The sequence below is a fragment of the Trichechus manatus genome, unplaced genomic scaffold, assembly GCF_000243295.1.
Source record: "Trichechus manatus latirostris isolate Lorelei unplaced genomic scaffold, TriManLat1.0 scaffold00064, whole genome shotgun sequence".
Taxonomy (NCBI): domain Eukaryota; kingdom Metazoa; phylum Chordata; class Mammalia; order Sirenia; family Trichechidae; genus Trichechus; species Trichechus manatus.
In genome coordinates, this window is record NW_004444000.1 from 7,238,886 (window position 1) to 7,255,828 (window position 16,943).

At 38.8% G+C, this 16,943-nt stretch overlaps 1 protein-coding gene and 1 pseudogene across 6 annotated transcripts in view; one reads left to right on the forward strand and one right to left on the reverse strand.

Annotated features, from left to right (window-relative positions):
- The window catches only part of APLP2 (amyloid beta precursor like protein 2), an 83,138-nt gene that overhangs the window by 59,561 nt on the left and 6,634 nt on the right, over positions 1-16,943 (reverse strand). The gene's annotated exons all lie outside the window — the stretch shown is intronic.
- Positions 12,157-15,976, forward strand: LOC111821090 (40S ribosomal protein S12 pseudogene; annotated as a pseudogene).

Here is a 16,943-nt window from a genome sequence, read left to right on the forward strand (position 1 = left end):
TTTTCCCATTCTTGCCTATTCTGTAATGGTCTTTGGACTCGGGCAGACATGGCTGTGGCAGCATGCTTGTCCATTTTCCCATTCTTGCCTATTCTGTAATGGTCTTTGGACTCGGGCAGACATGGCTGTGGCAGCATGCTTGTCTGCTTTCCACTTCTGCCCTTTGAGTATATGCCGAATAAAACTTCCTTTTGCTTTACTGAACTTTATGATGTTTTTCCCCTACAACAAATGTAAATATCATAAATTATGATGTTAAAGTAATTTTATTTCTAACAAAAATTGGGATAGAAAGAAAAAACTGTGAAGGCTCAAATAATATTGTTAAGAAAATTTATCTGGCATTGGGATTTTTACAAAGTTCTCCAAGTGATTCTAATATTCAGCGAAGTTCAGGAACCACTACATAAATAACATAATACCCTATCTGTCATGGATTGAATTATGTCCCCCCAAAAATGTGTGTATCAATTTGGCTGGGCCATGATTCCTGGTACTGTGTGATTTTCCTATATGTTGTAAATCCTGCCTCTATGATGTTAATGAGGGAGGATGGGTGGCAGTTGTGTTAGTAAGGCAGGACTCAATCTACAAGGCTGGACTGTGTCCTGAGACAACCTCGAGACATGAAAGAGAGAAGCGAGCAGAGAGACAGGGGGACCTCATACCACCAAGAAAGCAGTGCCAGGAGCAGAGTGCGTCCTAGTCTGGGGGAACACTGATGAGAAGAAGGCCAACAGAGAGAGAAAGCCTTCCCCTGAAGCTGACGCCCTGAATTTGGACTTTTAGCCTACTTTACTGTGAGGAAATAAACGTCTCTTTGTTAAAGCCAAAAAAAAAAAAAAGTCAAGTACTTCTGTACCCTGCAAAAAAAATCTGAAAATGAAATGAAGAGGACAATTCCACTTGCAATAGCATCAAAAAAATAAAACAGGAATAAATTTAACAAAAGAAGTGCAAAACTTATACTCTGAAAACTACAAAACTGTTGAAAGAAATTAAAGAGGAATAAATAAATGGAAAGACACCCCACGTTGATGCATCAGAAGACTTATTAATGGCCCAAAGAACTATGATGGCAATACTGCTCAAATTGATTCCAGGTGGCTTTTTTGCAGAAGTTGACAAGTTGATCCTAGAATTCATATAGAAATTCAAGGGACCCAGAATAGCCAAAACAATCTTGAAAAAGAACAAAGTTGGGGAACTCACACTTCTTAATTTAAAAACTTATTACTATAAAGCTACAATTATCAAGACAGTGTGGTACTGGCATGAGGACAGACACAGATCAATGGAACAGGACTGAGAGTCCAGAAATAAACACTCACATTTACGGTCAACTGATTTTCGACAAGGATGCCAAGACAATTCAATGGGGGAAGGAATAGTCTTTTCAAGAAATGGTGCTGGGACAACTGGATATTCACATGGAAAAGAATGAATTTGGACCCCTACCTCACACCATACACAAAAATTACCTCAAAAATCTAAATGCAAGCACTGAAACTATAAAAGTCTTAGAACAAAACATAAGCATAAATCATCATGACCCTGGGTTAGGCAATCGTTTCTTAGTTATGACAACAAAAGCAAAAGGAACAAAACAAAAAAAGATACACTGGACATCATCAAAACGAAAAAAACCTTTGTGCTTTCAAAGATCACCATCAAGAAACTGAACCCACAGATGACAATCCACAAAATGGGAGAACATATCTGTTAATCACATATCTGATAAGGGACTTACACCTAGAATATACAAAGATTCTTACAATTTAACAGCAATAAAAAAATCCAATTAAAAAGTGAGCACAGGACCTGAATAGTCATATTTCCAAAAAAGATAAACAAATGGTCAATAAGCACATGAAAAGATGCTCAACATCATTAGCCATCGAGGAAATAAAAATCAAAATCATAACACAATACCACTTCACATCCACTAGGATAGCTAGAATCAAAAACACAAGATAATAGCAAATGCTGGTAAGGATGTGGAGAAATGAGAACCCTCATATACTCTTGGTGGGAACGTAAAATGGTACAGCCACCTTCGAAAAATCTGGCAGTTCTTCAAAAGACTCAACCTAGCACTACCATACAATCCAGCATTCCACTCGAAGGTGTATATATACCCAAGAGAAATGAAAACATATGTCCACACAAAAACTTGTGCATGGAAGTTTGTAGAAGCATTATTCATAACAGCCACAAAGTAGAAACAAATTAATGTCCATCAACTGATGAATGGCTAAACAAAATGTGGTATATCCATAAAATGGAATATTAATTATTCAGTCATATAAAGGAGTGAAGTACTGATACATGCTACATAATGAACAAACCTTAAAAACATTATGCTAGATAAAAGCTAGTCACAAAAGACCACATATTGTATGATTCCATTTATATGAAATGTCCAGAACAGGCAAATCTATAGACACAGAAAGATTAATAGTTGCCTAGGGCCAGTGGGGCTAGGAGAACTAGGGAGTGACTGCTAACAGGTATAGCATTTCTTTTTGGGGTGATGAAAATGTTCTAAAATTGAATGTGGTGATGGTTGCATAACTCTGTAAACATACTAAAATCCCACTGAATCACATACTTTAAGTGAATTGTAGGGTATGTGAATTACATCTCAATAAAGCTGTTACGATACAGGGTCACTATGAGTCGGAATCAACTTGATGGCAATGGTTTAAAGCTGCTATTTTTAAAAGTGGTCAGAAAAAAAAGCTGGTCGGAATAAGGCCATGTCATGGGCAAAGAATCATCATAAAGCAAGTACCAAGGCCAAGAGGCCATAAAGAAAGAGAAAAATTCAAAAAAAAGTTGACATTTTTGAGTACAAACTGAGTGAAAGGGAGTCACAACAGCTCAGCTAGAGGGGAGAACAGAGGTTGGGATTAGATTGCCAAGGTCCTCAGAGTTCCAGGTCCCTTCTGCAGGCAATGACGAGCCATCTGGGGGTTTTCTGAGGAGAAACGCATCCAGGGAGACTAGTGTGGCGGCAGCAGGTCACTGCAATACTGCAGGTGGGAGGTATTAGCTGAACGAGAGGGGCAGCCTGGGAATGGACAAGGGGACTGTGTTCCTGAATTAGTAATTAAGTAGCTCTGGGAAAGAGAGATCAAAATGACTCCAGTTACAAGCCTGGATGACTTGGATGGTGGCTGGATTAAAATTAAGATGTAAATCATGAGGGAGAAGAACACACGAATGAGGGAAATTATAGGAATGTGGTTTTTAATTGGTTAAATTTTACTTGCCAACAGGACATCAAGGTTAAAAAAAAAAAAAGGTCTAAAAGGTAAATAAAGATGGTTCTAACTACATTAGAGACACATGTGAGAACAATCAATTCGGGGTTTGCAGCTGAAGAACTAGGAGTAGATAATACTTAAAGTGGCAGAGTATTCTGTCAGAAAGAAAAAGAAGATAATTTCACAAAATGCTAAATTTGACCTCCAAGCTAGCTAAGACTTGAGAATGGATTAGTAATGATATTATTTAAGTGAACCTAGAAAAAGAAACAAGACAATAATGATAACCCTTTTTAACAAGAAGACACGGATTTCAGAAATACCCATAAACTTCACATATCATTACATAACGGACCGAACAACTACGATGGATAATGAAATTGATAATTACAAAGACTAAAACAATCAAAAATGTTTACAACGTACACATACACAAGCACCCAGAAGAACAAACTGTGTTGACAAGTATGTAAGATGTGTAAACTGACAATGACTTTAAGGGTTCTCAAAGAAAGACCTGGCAATCTACTTCTGAAAATTAGCCAATTAGTAGCCAAGTTAGAATATCAGCATTGTCCAGAAGGCAGTTTGCATAGTGGTTAAAAAGTGGTTAAGAAGACAGACTTAGGAAACAAACAACTAGGTACTTAGGAAGCTCTGTGCCTGGGATCAATTCAGGTATTTAAATCCAAATCTGCTTAAGAGCTACACCACTTATCTTCTGGTTCCAATACAATCTGCTAGCATATGGTACCACCACAATTTTGGCTAAAGACTGCTGTAGGAAATTAACTAGGTAGAAAGTTCAACTAAATGACGAATGAAGGATCACTTTCATATATGGACACAGTTGAGGGTACTGCTATTTTGCATGCCATATACCTGCCATTTTATAGGTGGGGAAATTGAGGCCCAGGTACACAAGGTAGATGTTTGTGTACAAGGTCACCAAGATGGGTTTGGACCAGAAGCCAGGTCTCCTCATGCCCAAACCGGAACAATTTCCACTCAGGCAGTTCTCTCTGAACCAGGACAGGGAAAGGTCTAGCCAGTCACATTAAATGTAAAAACGTATCATAATAAAAAAGACCCTTCTAACAATATCAAAGATCAACTCTTTCAAAATTTGAATTTATAATTCTTTAGGGAAGCCACACAGTATAAACACCCTGAGTATTAATTAGTTAATTACTTTGGGTAAATTTTTGTCTCTAAGGACTTGCAAGTTATGAAGAAAAGGCAATTCGTGGCCTTAAAAAAGGAAAAACTTGTGCCGTAGATATTTTTGAATCTTTTACATGTGCCGAAGAAGAATTTCAGCTAGATATAACATAGCGCTAGCTATGTTAGTAAAAAATCCAGATTTACTGGAATTTTAAAATGAGACTAAATATTTCCAATGAAAACTTGGTATGCAAATTCAGATGTGCTGTAAAATACATGCAGGACTTCAAATACAGAAAAAATAATTCAAAAAAATCATTAATTTTATTATATGTTGATTTGATAACATGATTATATGTGGAAATGACAACATTTCTGATAGATTGGGTTAAATAAAACAATGTTAAAATCTCACATTTTACTTTTTAAAAAAGATGTCAACTAGAAAATTTGAATTACATATGTGGCTTGTACTTATTTCTATTTATTTATTAACAGCTTTCTGTTAAATTTTTAGTTAAAATTATGCTAGGGAAGAAATGACTTGAAACGGCTTTCCCCTCCCCCGCAATTCACCTGTATATTCCATTTAAATGCACTTTCTTTCCTCCATTATGATAGCTAGCAAGAGTTTCTGGTAATTGGGAAGAACAGGGTACTCAGATGGTTGCCTAAGAAATCCTCAAGCGGCCAAGAGTTAAATAGTTAAAGAGTCACAAAGCTGAAGAGGTCAGGCTAGTTCTAAAGAGATAGGTGGTTACAAGAAAAATAATGAACAGGAATTAGACAGGAAAATGGACCTTCAGACGTTTCTTCTTAAAAGGGATCCAGTGTGGTTTATGGACCTTGAGACATTTCTTCTTAAAGGGATTTGGTGGGTTATGGAGGGGTGTTGGGGGGTAACTCTCTTTCACCCCTCAACTTTTCAGATCCACAAAACCCTAACAGAACACCAGTTAAGACTTCAAAAACACCTCTCTCAGGCTTCTGACAACCACAGAACAAAATCCAAAGGTCTTCCAAGACAACCAAAGCAGACACAATGAATATGACAGAATGTTCACATCACACAGAAACGGTCGATTCAGCTATTATTGTTTCAAGTCAATAAACACTTTCAAGGGCCTTCAAGAGGATGCTCCAGCAGTCACGGCCTAGTAGAAGAGACATCATGTAGACAAAATAATCATAATAAAAAGCAAAAGATTCTCCATCTCTGTCATACGGGAGATCCTCCACTTACTGTCTGACTAAATGACAGCTGAAAGTTAAGCCACAATTAAAAAAAAGAAAAAGAAAAATCCAAACCAGTTGCCATAGAACTGATTCCAACTCAAGGCGACCCCATGTGTGTCAGAGTAAAACTGCTCCCCAGGGTTTTCAATGGCTGATTTTTCAGAAGTAGGTGACCAGGCCTTTCTTCGAAGGCTCCTCTGGGTGCACTTAAACCACCAACATTTCCGTTAGTAGCCAAGCACTGAACCATCTGCACCATGGGAAGACTCCGAGCCACAATGAAGGGTACATAATACACCTCACTTTCTACAGGCGTAGTTTTACAAACTGGGACTCTATTCCTGAAATGCACGTGTTGCCACAAAAATATTCAAACAAAAAAAAGAAAAGAGAGAAAAAATGGACACAAATGATGTTAAAACTTAAGTTTCTCAATCATAAATGCTCTTTTGGAGTGATTTTCTTCATGGGCTGGACTGGCAGGGGCTTTTTAAATACTTAAATCTAGTGAAGTACAAAGAGAAGATGACATCTTCATGAGTATCCTTTGTTGCCCTAAGAACCTTATTATTTCTTTCAAAAGTATATGTCTGAAATGTCAGTATTATCTAAAGTGATCTATAGATTCAACGCAATCCCGATCAAAATCTTGACAGCCTCCTTTACAGAAACAGAAGAACAAATCATCAACTTTATATGGAATGTCAAGAGGCCCGAACAGCTAAAGCAATGCTGAAAGAAAAGAACAAAGGAGGAGGACTCACCATCTCTGATTTTAAAACATACTATACAGCTACAGTAATCAAAATAGCCTGGTATTAACAACAGACACACAGACCAATGGAACAGAACTGAGAGTCCAGAAATAAATGTAAAAATCTACGGTCAACAGATTTTTGACAAGGGTGCTAAGTTCATTTGATGGGGAAAGAAGAATCTCTTCAATAAACGGTGCTGGGAAAACTGGATTTCCACATGCAGGAAAATGAAACAGTATCCATGCCTCATATCACGCACAAAAACAAATTCAAAATGGATTAAGGACCTAAATGAACAAACTAAAACCATACAATTCTTAGAAGAAAAAGCAGAGGCAGGCTGTCAGGCCTAGCTTTCAACAATGGATTATCTAATATAATTACAAAAGCACTAACAGCAAACAACAAAATAAATAAATGGGGCCTCATAAAAATTTAAAACCGTTGTTCATCAAAAGACTTTAACAAAAAAGTGAAAAGACAAGCTACCAACTGGGAGACTATCTTCGGAAACCATATATCCGACAAGAGTCTAATAACCAAAATATATATAAAACTTTGACAACTTAACAAAAAAATAAACCAATCATAAAATGGGAAAGGATTTGAACAGACATTTCACCAAAGAGGACATTCGAATGGACACCAAACACATGAAAACATGCTCAGTATCATTAGCCATCAGACAGATGCAAATCAAAACCACCATGAAATATATTTCACTCCCACTAGGATCGCTAGGATAAAAACAAAAAACAATGCAACAAATGCTGGCAAAGATATGGGGAATTGGCACCCTTACCCACTGCTGATGAGAGCGCAAAATGGTACAGCCGTTATGGAAAACAGTGCGGCGGTTCCTCAAAAAACAAAAAATAGAACTATCATATGACCCAGCAATTCTACTCCTAGGTATATACCCAAAAGACTTGAAAGCAGAGACTCAGACACAGATTTGTACATCAATATTCATGCAGCACTATTCATAATAACCAAAAGGCAGAAACAACCTAAATGTCCATCAATAGATGAATGGATAAACAAAATACGGTACATACATACAATGGACTACTACTCAGCCAGCAGGAGAAATGAAGTCTTTTTTTTTTCTGCTTGAGATGAAGCTCTACAGAGTAAATTAGTTTCTCATTAAACAATTAATACACATACTGTTTTGTGACATTGATTGCCAAAACTCTCCCCTTCTTGACCTTGGGTTCCCCATTACCAGCTTTCCTGTCCCCTGCCTTCTCATCCTTGCATCTGGGCTGGTACGCCTATCTAGTCTTGTTTTGTTTTATAGGCCTGTCTAATCTCTGGCTGAAGGGTGAACCTCAGGAGTGACTGCAGTACTGAGTTAAAAGGGTGCTCAGGGGTCATACTCTCGGGGTTTCTCCAGTCTGTCAGACCAGTAAGTCTGGTCTTTTTTTGTGAGTTTTGTTCTACATTTTCCTCCACCTCTGTTCGGGACCCTCTACTGTGATCCCTGTCAGAGCAGTCAGTGGGGGTAGCCAGGCACCATCTAGCTGTGTTGGACTCAGTCTGGCAGAGGCTGCGGTAGTTGTGGTCCATTAGTCCTTTGGACTAATCTTTGCCTTGTGTCTTTGGTTTTCTTCATTCTCCCTTGCTCCAGATGACATGGGACTAGTGGAGTATCTTAGATGGCCGCTTACAAACTTCTAGGACCCCAGACGCTACTCACCAAAGTAGGACGTAAAACAAGAAATGACGTCTCAATACATGCTACAATATGGATGGAAGCTGGAAGACATTATGCTGAGTGAAATAAGCTAATCACAAAAAGACAAATATTGTATGACCTCACTCATATAAACAGATGAGAAAAGGCAAATGTATAGAACAAAATTTATTAGTAGTTACCAGGGGCGGGAAGGAGGCGGAAAACGGGGTTAATGGTGATGGAAACATGTTGCTGATTAACAGTAGGTTTACAAAGCCAATTACTGTAACTGCTGTCAATAAGTTGCACACCTGTAAAAAGTTGAACTGGCGAAAGTTGTGTGATATACTTACAATAACGACCAACAAAAAAAAGAGAAGCTGCTGGGGCTGCTTATGTACAACCAAACACTTCATGGGATTTGGTTCTTTGGTTTGGAGGTTTAGGGTCATGGTTTCACAAGACATTCCAGTTAATTGGCCTAATTACCTGTTTAGTGCTTCTGTTCTACCTTCTAGTTAGTTGCCTAGCGCCTGAGGTCTTAAAAGCTTGCAAGCAGCCATTCAAGGCACAAAAAATTGGTCTCTATTTGCCTGAAGCAACAGAGGAAGAAGAAGTCAGGAAGAGGAGGATAAAATGGATGTATGGCTAATTGCCACTCCATGAACAACTGCCTCCTTTGCCATGAAACCTGAAGAACTGGAATGCTGCCTAGCTACCATTACTGAACATTTTGATCAAAGATTCCACCATAGAGGAATCCTGATCAAAAAGGGGAAAGTGCAGAACAGAATTTCAAATTCTCATGGACTCCAGATTTCCTGGAGCCACGAAGGTTGGGTGAATTCCTGAAACTACTGCCTTGAGCTAATCTTTAAATCTTAAATCAAAAAGATATCTTGAAGTCTTCTTAAAACCAAATAATAGTTTAGCTTAACTAGTAAAAAATGTCTGCCTTGAGCATTACGCTCTTTTAAGAACTATCTATACGGGATCAAACTGACAACAGTGATTGGAAAGATTAAACAGGAACTTAGGGGGCAGTGAATTTATGTTAACAGAGGAGGAATAACTCAGAAAAGGAGGGTGACCACAGCCGCCACCAGACTGAGTCTAGTACAACTAGATGGCGCCCGGCTACCACCATCGACTGCTCTGACAGGGATCACAACAAAGGGTGCCAGACAGCCCTGGAGAAAAGATGTAGAACAAAACTAACTCACAAAAAAGACCAGACTTAACTGGCCTCACAGAGACTGAAGAAACTCGAGAGTATGGCCCCCGGACACCCTTTTAGCTCAGTAATGAAGTCACTCCTGAGTTTCACCTTTCAGCCAAAGATTAGACAGACCCATAAAACAAAACGAGACTAATGGGGTACAACAGTCCAGGGACAAGGACTAGAAGGCAGGAAGGGACAGGAGAGCTGGTAATAGGGAACCCAAGGTCGAGAAGGGACAGTGTCGACATGTCATGGGATTGTTAACCAATGTCATAAAACAGTATTGTACTAACTGTTTAATGAGAAACTATTTGTTCTGTAAACCTTTATCTAAAGTACAATTAAAAAAAAAGAAAAGAAAAGGAGGGTGAGAATGGTTACACAACTCAAAGAATATAATCTACGTCACTGAATTGTACGTGTAGAAACTGTTGAACTGCTGTATGTTTTGCTGTGTATAGTCTCAATAACAACAGTAAATGAAACTATATTTTAAAAAGAAGGTGTAAGTTTGGATGATTTTCATTGTTAATAAATTGTACATGACTGCCTCAACCAAGTCAAGAAGGAGGTCAGGCATTTTTCCTGAAACATCTTCAGTGATCTCTTACTCCTAATTTCAGCTAACTTCTCTGGAAAATTCTGTGATGTTTCTGTACTGGTGCTTGCAACTTTCCCCTGAATGCTTTTATTAAACATTTCATCTAATCATTTTTTCCTGGAGCAATCAAACCATCCTTTCCTTGTGCTAAAATATCTCCTTCCTTTGATGATTTACAGACATTGCCCAGACCACATTTAACCAGTTACTCTGTATAATAATACATCATATTAATTTGAAGTCAGATACCCTATAAAAGCAAGTCAAAAAAGTAAACCAGAGAATGGCAATCATCACCAAATGCCAAACTGTTACAACAAAACCAGCAAAAGCCAGAACCTGTGTAAGGCAGAAACCTGTCAGAGAAAGGAAACTCAAATACCTTCCAATAACAGAGAATGACAGAAAAGTGGTAAGGCGCAGCACCCCTCAAAGGTGGAAAATTTTCGAGATTCAGAAAAACAGGACAGTCCTCTAGAGCTCCAGCTCTCTCAGGTTTCACTGTTTATTCTGGAAGAAAAAAAAAAAGAAAACCAAAAAACAAACCACCCTGCTACACTGATTTTATGTATCCAAATAGGCTTTATTTTAATGTATCATTACAATCCACAACCTTATTTATTTACTTACTTATATTTATATATTCACCACCAGTTGGTCAGTTTGTCATGCTGTGGTGGCTTGCATGTTGCTATGATGCTGGAAGCTACGCCACCAGGATTTCAAATACCTGTAGGAGTCACCCATGGTGGAAGGTTTTGGCAGAGCTGACCAAGAAGAAAGGCCTGACGATCTACTTCTGAAAACTAGTCAATGAAAACCCTATGGATCCCAACAATATTGTCCAATACAGTGCTGGGAGATGAGCCCCCCAGGTTGGAAGGCACTGCACAGTGGACTCAAACACACCAACAACGATGAAGATGGTGCAGGACTGGGCGACTTTCTGTTGTGTTACACACAGGGCCGTCATGACTCAGAGTCAACTTGGCAGCAACTAACAACAACAACGTGTGTGTACTTCTTAAACATTTTTTAAAAACTCACTTAATGAATACTGAATATAGTGTGAGAAGACCAACAACCAAACCAGCGCATAAAAAACTAACCACTACTATTACCAAAAAAAAAAAAAAGACCAGACTTAACTGGTCTGACAGAGACTGGAGAAACCCCGAGAGTATGGCCCCTGAACACCCTTCTAACTCAGTACCGAAGTCACTCCTGAGGTTCACCCTTCAGCCAAAGATTAGACAGGTCTATAAAACAAACAATAACACGTGGTTCGACCATGTATACGAGACTAAATAGGCACACCAGCCCAGATGCAAGGACGAGAAGGCAGGAGGGGACAGGAAAGCTGGACAAACAGAAATTGGGGAACCCAAGGTTGAGAAGAGGAGAGTGTTGACACAACACAGGGTTGGCAACCAATGTCACAAAATAGTATGTGTAGTAACTGTTTAATGAGAAACTAATTTGCTCTGTAAACTTTACCTAAAGCACACACACCCATACAGAAAGAGTTAATAAAGTAAATACGTAAAAAGTAAAGGGTCTGGTATGTGTTAGTGGTACTTAGATCAGCCTCTAAATGATATGCCAGCCCAAATACTGCAAAGAGAAATCATTTCTGCCAACATAACATATTGCCCCTACCAAAAAGGGAAGAAGTGGTTTCTTCGATATTCAAACACTGAGGTGCTTTTCAGCAGATACGAGAACTCGTGTAGCACACACACTTGGTCTACAAAAGTTGCTCCTTGTTTTCAGTTTTTCTTCTAAAACTATTGTCCTACAAGTCAGGTGACTGATACCAGAACTAGATCACCTTGAACCCTGCACAGACTGGCAGGTCAAGTAGCTACTTAGATATAATACTGCCTGGTAACTTAGTACCCAAGGCCAAATTGGTCAATTCACACTGATTTTACTAGCAATGACTCAGAGCTTCTCTTTCATCTCCAGCATCTCTTGGGAACAGCAATTAAGTAGTTTAATGGAAGAACTGTTGTAACTCATTTCTAATACCTAATGGCAGGACGAAAACAGGCTGAATTACTTGACAGAAAAGAACGAAGTATTTATATTAGGTTAAAGTGACTTCCTTGGCCCTATGAAAATACTGGTTTAAAAATTTTCCAACAGTATGTAAGACTAACAGTTACGTAGGTAACTATCAGTCTCACTAATATTTAACCTGACAATATTTTACTTGGCCAATAATGAACTCTACCTACACTGGTATAAAATGATGCAATGCAGTGAAACCTGCGAGAACTGGAACTCGACGGGGCTGTCTTGTTTTTCCAGGTCTAACAAGTTTTTCACTTTTGACAGGGTGTAGTCTTACCACTTTTCTATCGTTCATTTTAGTGGAAAATATTTGAGATTTCCTTCTCTGTCAGGTTTCTGCCTTACACAGATTCTTGGTTTCTCAGGCTTCGCTGTATTTGTGTATCTTTCTGACACTTCTTCGTCTATGTAAGAATCTCTCTGCTTTCTTCAAAACATTTTCTCTCATAAAATCCAAAAATGTGCCAAATAAGGATATGTTAACACATCTGAATGAAATTTATCTTCACAAACTTTGAAGTAAAAAGAATGCTAAAAGCAGTATGCCTCTAACATTGCCTTCCAAATAATAATAATGCTTAGGGAAGCAACCACCACTACCTTAAACCTGACTCAGAGTTTATTTTCTATAGCTTTTCAGAGACCACTACAGGGATGTTTTAATGAGGATCTGTTTGTCCAGTAGGGATTAGTGCTCGATGGATGATCTACAGTATGCCTTTTACTTCTACCACACTGGGATAAATTCCGTTTCTTCACTCCCTACATTATACAAATGTAAAACCACGCGTAATGGCTCTGTTCAGCTAGGAGATTAGCAGGTCTGAATACGTGCTTTGCATTTAATCTTTTAAAAGCACTACTTAAATCATTTTAATCTGTCCTGATTACTATCCTATTGTTTTAAAACAACACAAACCAACATTCAGTCTCATGACATATCAATTCATAAGATTAATCTTTCAAAATGATAGCCCAGCAAGATATTTTAGTACTGTAGATCCTAAGGAAGCTAATAAAGTTCCAAATAATCATTTTTCTTAAGAGTTGCTGTAAGAAGGAGAAAAAGTTGTTAAGAAAAATACTAATAATGCCTTAAGCAGAAATTCTCTTCAAAAGGGGTAGGGTGGGGCAGAGTCTAACCAGCCAAGTAAAGAAGTTTCTGTTGAGAAATGTCATTTTTAGTTCACTTGAAATCTGTCATGGATAAAAAAAAATTATTGTAGCTCTTTTCCTGACACTGTCAAATAGCACAAGGGTGAAGGCTTGGGCGTATTGAAGACTCAGCTCCATCAGTAACTGCCACAACAGGCAAAGCAGCCACTGCTGCTGGAGGTATAATGGACGTCAATATCGCTTTACCAGAGACACTACAGACCGCCCTCCTCATCCAAGAAGGCCTGGCTCCTAGAACTCACCTCGCCGCCGAAGTCTCAGACAAGCGCAAGCCCCTCTTCGTGTACCTCTATCCAACTGTGCTGGGTCTGTGTGTCAGGCTAGTGGAGGCCCTCTGCTGCACACCACATCAGCCTGATCAAGGCTGATGACAAGAAACTAGGGGAGTCAGCCGTCTCTGTAAAACTGACAGAGGGAAAACCCCCATAAAGTCGTCGGTCGCAGTTGTGTAGTAGATAAAGACTATGGTAAAGAATCTCAGGTCAAGGATGTTACTGCAGAATATTTCAAATGCAAAAATTAACAAATAAAAAATGTGGCTCTCAAAAAAACAAGAGACAAGTAACAGAAGCAGATGGGGGTGCAACACAAAAGTGGCAACCCACATTCTGCCTGCCTCGGGAGACGGGGCCTTCCTGCCAACTCAAGGGGGCCTGCCGCTGCTTGACGCCTGCTACCAGATCTTCCAAGTTCTTCAAAAGCTGGAAAGGAATTTTTACACAAAATCCATGTTACCTGGAAATGGTGATCTCTAACTAGAATTTAAAACACTACAAATGAAACAAAGTTAGGCCAAATAAAAGATCAAAAAAAGCACACATAAGGCCACAGGCTGTCTGCAGGCTACAGGTTTTCTCTACTTTAGGTTATGTACAAGGCATCAAAGTTAGGAGGAGATTACCATTTATATCTAAAGGAAAAGGCTGTAGAGAATGGCAGTTAATCTAAGAAGAATAAAATTCACCAAAAAACCTAACGCCCGAAACTCAGCTTAAAATTCATTGCATTTCGTCAACCACAGGAAATTGACTACAATAATTTACCTTAAAAGATCTACGACATTTGCGTTGTACAGTATAGAGAAACTTTTATGTCTTTCTTGTAGCTGATATATCTGGAAGAAAACTCTTTAAATAGCTAAGAAAATTATTTAATCTAGATTAGCTAGATTAAAACTATCTAAAAAGAAAAAAATCTGGAATAGTGTTGTCTATCATTTTTCCAACATAAAACACATTTCTCATTTGGCACCTCAGGAACTATACAGCGCCTTCAACTATGGGGTTACCTGTTCTGTCGCAGTGCCCTGCACATAGCAACTTAACAAATGTAGGTTAACAATGAGGACTGTGAAGAACTTCAAATGAACCAATTACCACAGAAACCCTCCATTTTTTGAACAAACTATATCCAAAGGTTCTATTAAATGCCAACTTGAGATACAGCTAAAAGAATATTTTTTAAAACCACTAAGTGCTACGTACATTAGAGAAAAACTAGAAAAATAAAGTCTTGTTATAAAGGACGCAAATAAATAATTGCATGCAACGTATTCCTGAAAATGTGCAAGTTACAAAGACATGTCATGCATGTTATTTTGGATTCTGACACTAGAGAGCTGATAAAATATACAAATATCAATTACTCCCAGGGTTTTAGTGGGGAAAAAATCCTTGAAAACATATTTCCAGCATTTTATATATATTTCTTAACTTTTCCTATATGATTAAGTCCACTGAATGTTCCCCTAAGTTCAGAATACCTCTATAAAGCAAGCACCAACCATGTGCTTATCAATAAGATAAGCATTTTTGTTTACCCATTTCCCCCCTCATTCTTGAAGGTCAAAATGCAATCAAATATTCAAATACTTGTTCCAATACTGCTGCCAAAAGTCAGCCGCAGCCTGGCAGGCCGTACCCTTATGCAATAACTCCAAATGGGTGTGTATCAGCTAAGATTCAAATCCAAATGCAAGGTAATAAAAGCAATTTAGAAAGGTGACTGTTGTACCATTTAAAATTGCAGGGAGTTCAAATGCCCCAAACCATCCGAAGGGTCTTTCAACTGAAAAAAATGTAAAATATTTAATGGCCTGGAAAGTTATTCAGTATATTAAATGAGGGGAAACTTAAAAGGCAGATTTTTTCTGATTCCTAAGAATCACCTATTCCAGTTTGTGCCTAAGTTCTGGACTGTCTGGTAACCGTCTCCATAGACCTTGGTGCCCCCATGCTGAGCTGAGACGGCCTTCCCCAGGCATCTAACCCAGGCCATCCATTCTTTCAGTTAACATAAATTTCACAGCTAGCTCACCACTAACTGATTTGTGACACTGGTCAAATTACTTTGCCTGCATGCTTCAGCTCTTGCATCTCTAAAACAGGCATAAAGCCACAGTTAGCAGAAAAAACAGACACCAGGAAAAGTCTCACAGAGGCCCCTAATACTGGCATTATGAGACACAGACTTTATGCTTATCATGTTCAAGGACACAAAAGACAAGATTGAGAATTTCATCTGTAATATAGAAACGATAAGAACCAACTTTAAATGACAGAGCTGAGAACTACAGTAACTGAAATTAGAACTCAACACAGAGGTTTAACAGAACAAACAGATGCACCTGAAGAAATTATCAGTATGCAGAAAGATGGATCAGAAGAAAATCTATCAAATGAAGCACGTAGAGACAAAGAGGGTAGAAAATACAGAAGTGTGTGGTCCTAGTCATCTAGTGCTGCTATAACAGAATACCACCAGTGGATGGCTTTAACACACAGAAGTTTATTCTCTCACAGTCCAGTAGGCTACAAGTCCAAATTCAGGGCGTCAGCTCCAGGGGAAGGCTTTCTCTGTCGGCTCTGGAGGAAGGTCCATGTCATCAATCTTCCCTTGGTCTGGGAGCTTCTCTGAGCAGAAACCTCAGGTCCAAAGGACACGCTCTGCTCCAGGCACTGCTTTCTTGGTGGTATGAGGTCCCCAATTCTCTGCTGGCTTCCCTTTCCTTTTATCTCTTGAGAGATAAAAGGTGGTGCAGGCCAACACCCCAGGGAAACTACCCAGGGATATGGCCTGGGTAAGGGTGGTGTTACAATCCCACCCTAAACTGATACACACATTTTTGGGGGGACATAATTCAATCCATGACATATGTATTTGGAGTTTCAGAAGAAAGAAGCAAACTAAGCAGAAGCAATATTTAAAGAGATAATGGCTAAAAACTTTCTAAAACTGATGAAAAACATCAAATCACAGATCTAGGAGGCTCTACAAGCAGAAATGTTTTTTTAAAATCCACACTCAAGTACATGCCTTAGTTATCTAGTGCTGCCACAACAGAAATACCACAAGTCAGTGGCTTTAACAAACAGAAATTTATTTTCTCACAGTTTAGGAGGCTAGAAGTTCAAATTCAGGGGTCTCAAAAAATACGGGATCAAACTGACAACAGCAACTGGAAAGATTAGATAGGAATGTTAGGGGGCAGTGAGTTTACGATAAGGGGGGAGGAATAACTCAGAAAAAGAGGGTGAGAATGATTGTACAACCGAAGAACGTAATCAATGTCACGACATGGTACGTGTAGAAACTGTTGAACTGGTGTATGTTTTGCCGTGCATATTCTCAACACCAAGAAAAGTAAAATTATATACTAAAAAATGCTCAAAAACACTCAAGGGCTTTCAATGGTGGGCAGGGACGGGAGAAACAGTGCCTTCTTGTACACTTGGCGCCTTCAAGAGTAAGGCACTGTCTT